Below are 7,868 nucleotides of genomic sequence, written 5' to 3'. Positions count from 1 at the left end.
CGTACAGCAGCACTCACACTTACACACCTACACTGAGTGCTCGGGTCACAGAACGAAACTCGGTCACGAACAACGGACTACGGTTGAGTCACACAGGTACACGGGGGTAACTGAAGCAGTGCGGGTGGGCGCAAGTGCGGAGACATCGACTCGCGCACGCGCACACACCCCCCATGTCGGTGACGTCACTGTCAGCTGACGCTAAGTGAGGCGGGGGCGGCCGCCCGGGCCACGGCATCAGCATTCAGCACAGCACTCAGCAGTCACAGCGAGGGTTCAGCCTCGAGGACAATGTACCAACCTTTACATTCTTATCTTAGCAGATTCATTTCTGGAAGACGTTTACAGCACTAAATTCCTTGGAATACACCTAGATTGAGGGTTGACATGGAATTGCCATATTGATCATGTTTGCGCTAAATTATCCTCAGGCATCCTTGAGGTCTTTAGCTAAGTACTGCCCAATTCAGGTTTTGATGATGGCGTACTATGGATTGATTTACGCCCATCTTACCTACGGAGTGGTATTGTGGAATGCCTGTGCAAACAACCAGTTGACGAGAGTGTTCAAATTGCAGAAGTAAGCGATTCGAATTAATTTGAATTTCAGAGAGTCGTGTAGAAACTTTCAAAAAATTTCAGCTGTTTACTCTGCTAAGTCTCTACATTTTCGAAACAACTCTTTTCTGTATGTGTAAATGTGCCGTGACAACTGGCCAAGACATTCATTCGTACGAGACCAGAGACAGAGGAAACTACCAGACTCGTAAACACAGAACGGTGCTTTATGAACATCTGCTCTCACAGGCAGGTGCTCATTTCATCAACAAGCTGCCCAATTTTATAAAGAATGCCATGACACCCAAAGTGCTAAAAACTCGTTTGAAACGCTTTTTAGCGTCACAAGCATTTTATAGTGTAACAGAGTTTTGGCATTTGACTGGGAGATCAACCAATCAGGAGATTGACTTCGGCGCTGTAGGTGGAAAATTGGCAAATGGATGAAGGATGCATGAATGTTGAATTGTATGCTTGAGTGTGATCCTGGTAAGAATGTATAAAATTTTAGCTCTGAACTCAAATTGACTATTGCTATACATTTGCTATATCAGGTCTTCACAATAAAACCTTGATTGATTGATTGATCTTTAGCTAGAGACCCTCACTATTTCAGTGATCACACAAACCCCTTAGGTGGAACGGACCATTAAGGCGATTAAAGGGTGAATTTGACATTATACAACATTCAACCTAAAATAGAGCCCAGCTCAAATTCTTCATAAAACTGTAAAGTTTACCTTACTGTATTTGCCAATTAAATTGCTAAATAAAATTCAATCTCAGTTGGTAATAAGAATACCTCGTCCACCCGTTATCATATGTGTTATTGTTTAATGTACCACTATTAAATGTTCCTTTAAACAGTACCAATTCAACCAAACAACGTTTTCACTTGGTAAGTTAAATACAACTAAAATTAATAAGAATGATTCGTTGTGAGGAAGAATGAAAAAGAAACGAGATTGGTCAGATAACGAGATACTGCTGTTATCACTGCTGTTGCTAGTTTAGCTGAAGTGAGTGTAGCTGCCAAATGGAAAGTTGGACCACGGAAGCCAGAGGCTGCAGCGTCAGCACGACCAGACACAACCGGTCTCACTAATCATCCGCAGAAAGTTCGCGTTCACTCTCGATAATGGCCGAGGTCAGGAGCTGTCAAGGCTTCCACACCCGAGTAGCTAAGAGCATACAAGATCCAACAGCAAATAAGATCTAAGAATAATGCAGGTTTAAGAGCGAACACCATACAAGAACAAATATGATCTCAAGCTAAGATGATGTAAGAGAGAAAACAATGTAAGGGTAAAATGTATTAAAGAGCAATACGAACTTCGAGAGAATACGGGCTTAGAGCAAGGAGAAACAACGACGATTAGCATAGAGAACGTATCTGGGTGTGAGGGATTCAAAAGCAAAGAGACTTGATCTACGGCCATTCATCATCAAACATATTAATACAAAACGTAACTATAACACTTTGGGGTAATAGATTCCCAGAGTGCGAGACATTACCGTACAAACTAACCGAATGTCTTTAATATTGTATCTGCGAACTGTAACATTGGCCATCACAACAATGACTTGAATTTTACCAGATATTTCGTCAAGTGTTTAGTCAATATTCGACACAATGAATAACAACAGATGGAAAAACAATGTCGTTGGCGAGTCAAATGCCATCACCGCACTACTACCGCGTTGGCTGGAATTTCGTCAATCATCACTACGTACATTTTACATCGTATTGTTGTTATTTGTTCATTGCTGATCTTTTAAAATTGTTTTCTGTATTCATATAAAATTTGAAGTCATTAAGTAAAATGGGGTAGCGTAGACCAGTTAATTGATTAATTAATAAGAATAGATAAGTTTTTATTATATTAGAAACTATTAAGTGTACGTTTATAAATCAAAATAATACGGTTCTAAATAGTCAGAAATTAACATTGTAACAATACAACAACGAATATATTTAGGTTTCCGTGTTCTACAAAAACACAAATACAAGAATTTATGTATGATTTACATCAACCCGGAAGAGAAACTGCTAAACTGTATATGACTGTATCTAATAGTTATACTACAACTCATTGTATATCTCAATAGGAAAACCATATTATTTATACGTAAATACTGGAACAGGAAGTATCACGAAGAATGGGCTACGAGTTACACCTGCCGACCTTCTAACTACATCAATAGTTAAGCGTACCAAATGTGATAAGTTATAAATCCAGTCAATATCAGACGACTAGAATCCAAGCGGCTGTCAGTACCTAGCAGGGATCACTTCTGGCTGGTCTATACCTTCCACTAGGCACAGCAAAGCCCGATGTGTCTCCAATGTGGACAACTATATGGGTGTCCAGGAGCGGCACATCATTATCCGCAAATGTCGGGATTCTGGGGTTCAAGGGCAGTTCGATAAGTCTAGTCTACTGCGGGAGATGCTTAAGTGCCAAAGGTTCTTGCTAGCCTCAACAAAAGAATGTGTCACCCCCTGCCTGCTTCGACTGAAGAGGCTGATTCATAGCTGGCCTCCCCTTCTTCCGAGGGAACATGACTTGAGATTAGTGCCCTAAATTCTTCCTCATGGATCTCGATAGGAGGCGGCTACCACCCTCAACCTTACCCATTCTGAATATCCTGTCACAGCGACGCAAAAGACCTTATAGGACTAGGTGCAATCTAAGCTTCTTCTCCTAAGAGAACAAAACAGTGGCTCTCGGGGTCACCGGATACACGAAACAGGCGCTTAGGAAAATAGGAATCCAAACGAATTGAAAGAAGTTCTGAAGTCGTTTATGGCTTACAGTCACTGTAATCTACTGGTGAAGGAAACGACCACAAACACACAAGACGAGTGGTGACTAACTGGAGTGTCCAGTGAAAGTCGGAGAGAGCAGACTGCTGGAGTGTTCTCCAGTCTTCAATCGATTCTGCACACTCCATTCCACCAGTCATCGCACCGAGCACTTTGTCCAGAGGATATTCAATACGGTAGGTTACGAGTAGACCGGGCACCGTTTCCCAAAGCTGGGACAAAACTGTCCGCCCGTGAAAGATTTTTTTAATGCACGGGTGCACGCCATTTACTTTACCAAAAATTGGTCTTCCTCGACTTTCGATAAGAATTTCTGCCTTCAACACTCAGGATTACGTGTTTTTATCGAATATTTAAGCAATACCAGAGTTAAACAATAATTCAAAATAAAAAATAAGAAATGTGACAGGCCGTTTAAATGAAAAGATGTGTTGAACGAAGTTCATACTCGAAAAGGAAAGAAACACTTGTTTTCTTTTCAAACGAAGTGTTTTGTTTTGTTATTATTTGTAGTATATAACGTACGAAATATCAACCTTTCCTGCCGTTCTTTCAAACTATCGTAAGCAACAAAAGTTATAAAAAGTTGACATAAACACAAAAAACCTAAAAGACTCCATATTAACTTTATTTTAAACACTCTTCCTATCATGGGAATAAACATTTAACTTTTGTCAAGCAATCTTGTAACATTCCTAAAAACTTTCCGATCAAGAACACTTGTTTATCTTTTATTTTTTAGTGGTTCTTAATTAAAAATTATTCTTAATATCAGTTTTAATTGGCCTCAATAATCACTGACTTCCTAAGCTATCTGTAATTTCAATATGTAGGGTTTGTAAGACGTGCCTTCGCATACTGAATGTTTGCAAAAAACCCATTCCAGTTTTAATTCGCCACTGTAATACATGGCGTATAATAAATAATCTTAATCTGTTTTGTACTACACAACGTTGATGGACTGGCATGTTGTTGATACGGTATTGCAAGTAATTTACGGAATACTTCAACACTGCATTTCTTGAGGAAACGTTTTCGCTGAGCATTTTGCTCCGGTATCACGAGCAAACATCGTATACTTTAGCAAACAGCGTATACTTTAGCAAACATCGTGTCAGTTAACAAACACGTTTGTTTGTCGACCTCATAGTGATGTTATCCGAGACGTGACGTAGTTCTAGTACGAGGAGACATTTCTATCTACTTTTAAATTTTAATAATCTGTACAGTGACTAGCGTTCAATCATAAGTGTGAGGACGAAATAGGCATATTTTTGTGGTTCTAATTTTCTCGGTGACACTTCCAGTTGGGGACAGCGACCGAGTAGAACGTTACCTCAACATCGTTATCATCGTTCTCCGACCATGGGACAATGAACAATAACAGACAATCAGCTGACTTGCACAACAGAGGCAGAACCACATCAGCTGTTTCGTGGCACTCACTGTGTCTCCTTGGTAACGGTTGGAGGACGTGAAACTTACTGTCTCATTTTTTCAGCAGAGAACCGTAACGAGGTATCAATCAACTTTTAAGAGGTTCAACCCTCTTATGAGACGAATGATGTGTAAAGTGACCTGTTAGTGTTCACTCAATTCAATTCTCAATTCGGTAGGTCCTTAGATAGCGTTCTTAATTCCTATGTCAGTAGCAGCAGTTTAACGCTAATTATGAATCACTAAGGTTTTAAACTAATTAAAATAAAACCGATTTCAATTCTCAGTTTTTTAATGGTCGCTAGGCAACTCTGCCGCATGAGACCCTAACAACCACGAGAATACAGTCTGGTCCCATCACCCAGAAAAACACTTCTGTCCCAGTTATACTCAAAACAGACTTTAACTTTTCTATGACACTGGCTGGCTCTATATAAACTTTTAAGTAACTCGTTCAAAGACGGTTTTTAGTTATTTTACTACTTTTGAAAATGTCGACTACAGTTCCCAAAGTGGGGGATTGGTGTAAAACATATTTATGAGCTACTATTTTCCACTTCACACGAACACACAGTACAATGGGTTGTATTGGAAACAAAAATAAATACGCCGTTTTCTCTGGAGTATCCTTAGGGTAAAACAAATCTGAAAACTTCAATAGGCCAACGATTTCATCAATTGCCAGCTGAGAACTTTTCCGTTAATTCGCCATCACTCATACATGTTTAATCGTTTATAAAGTTCCACAAATATTTTAACGTCCACTTTCGAATTTCATTAGTGTCTGGAATTCCCGTAATCCTTATCTAATCGCTTATCCAGAACAACGCTCGGCGGTTACTCGTAATCGTTAACTTATGGAAATTAAAATTCTTGTGTACTTCTAGGTAACGATCTAGCAGTTCCTTGCTATGTAGAATAATATGGTTGGGTGAGTTCTCAATTATTAGTGATCAGCCTTTTGGAGTTGTATATTTTACTCTATACTACCTCGAGAGATGTATTTCGCACCTCGCTTACGCTCCGCGGTGATGACCAGACAATACTGTCAGCCCTTTCAACATATAGTTCCTTTTAAGAGAATTTTCCGGATGCGAAAAAAGTACTGGTAGTGAATTAACGGGAAAGATTCGCTAGCTGTAAGTTTTAAACCAGAGAGTAGCCCCAGCGGTAACCGCGAGTATATAAAATGTGCGCACGCGCATTCACGGAATACGCGCAGGCCACTAACATCTAACAAACATAAGTAGGATACCCTAATTGTAACCATATTTTTAACCATTATAGCACATTTCATTTGTAAATAATATAGGTTTTATTTTCATATATTTACATAAAAAAATTAAAACATATTTCAAAGTTATTAAATGTACTGCCTCTTAATTGTGCAATATATTGCGAAAGTTTTCTATTAAAAGTGTAAAAAAGGGTATTTGCAATTATCAGACACTCTGATCGATATAATGTGATCGTATCGCTCCTGGAATTGATCATTACTAGACCAGAGACAATTTGGTTTATCTACTCAAAATCACGATCACGATCTAGAATCACCTCGAAGAACGGAATGACAAATCCAAATCAGACAGAACGCGCTGCGCAAATGCTCCGCTCATACGGCAGAGAAAAGACAAACGAGTTACATAAAAAACGACATTCCAGCGAGCGTGGAGGCAATGTCTCCGTACAATACCGTGAGAAATGTGCAGAATGTGCGCCTGTCTCCAGGATAGTTTGTACAAGAGACACGTACCATTGTAGCGGCAACTTACCTCCCTACGTGGAACATCCGCTCATAGATTGGTTCACAACAGAATCCCACTGCTGCCACCAGATGGAAGTCAACAATAGTGTTGTAGGCTATTACTACTACTACTACTAGAGTCATCGGAAGGTGTAATTGCGATGATGTGGTTATTAAAAGCAGGTGAAAGCAAGGTGGCCACTTGTTCCGGCATCGAGTAAGGAGACCGGCTACCATTGTCAACTGGGCGCTTTCACGTGACAAAACAACGCAAACTGGAGCGTGCATTTCCAAAAGTCCCATAACACTTAATGGCGATTTACGGAGAACCATTCAGTGTTCAGTGCGACATTGCTAGTAATCGGTGCTGGACAGATCACGTAATTCGGGCCAGACAGACAGATCGATTCAATGGACCGTAACGATGGACTCGTGATGTTCGACACCATGATCCCGACCAGAACCTTACATCACGTGACCGCGTACCTTTCACCGTCTGGGGCCGAACTGGAGTACGAGTATGTTGCATCATGTAATGGATGCGATCCAGCTTGCATCACACAGGATCTTGCGCGAAAGCAGTGGATTAGCTATTGGGATGCTATAGGAGTTACTGTCTCTTACGGTACAGGTAATAAAACATTTAGTTGTCAGGCATCTAATTCATACTTGATATAACTCGCAATGTAGAGGTTCTGGTTCCGTTGTCTAAAAGTACAAACGCCCGCTTTAGAAAATCCAGGCTTCAATACTGTGTAAAGAGAAAACTCATCTGGACTTAAAATAATTCCCAACTTTACAAATAAGATTCACATCAGTAGAAAATGACTAAATCCGAATTATCCAATGCTAGGTCTCCTGAGCCAGCGGAACCTGCCAATACGGCAGATAACGCTGTTATTCAACCGCAAACCGTTATGAGGCATTCATTCCGCTGATCATTTATCCTCGTCTCAGGAATTTTGTATGGTTTCGAACCTATTATTTCATAATTAACCAGTAATTGGTTGACAATACCAACAGCTTCACAGTCGTCTAAATTCTGGATGTATAGATGCGTGTAAGATTAAGATTAAATCACGTGGTTGTGTTTTCAAGAACAAGACCGTTGAGAATTCAGGAAAAATCAGATGTGGAATGTAATTTATAGCTTAATATTTTATTATACTTTCCTGTGCCTTTGGAAAGGGGTAATCTTAATTTCCATCTATCACATGTGATATTGAGAATTAATAACCGATGTAAATTAACTCTGTGCTCATATTAGCCTCCAATATTGGTTCATACTAGACGAACTTCTTA

Source organism: Homalodisca vitripennis, chromosome 6 (assembly GCF_021130785.1).
Source record: "Homalodisca vitripennis isolate AUS2020 chromosome 6, UT_GWSS_2.1, whole genome shotgun sequence".
Lineage (NCBI taxonomy): Eukaryota > Metazoa > Arthropoda > Insecta > Hemiptera > Cicadellidae > Homalodisca > Homalodisca vitripennis.
Note: the sequence above shows the minus strand (reverse complement) of the source record.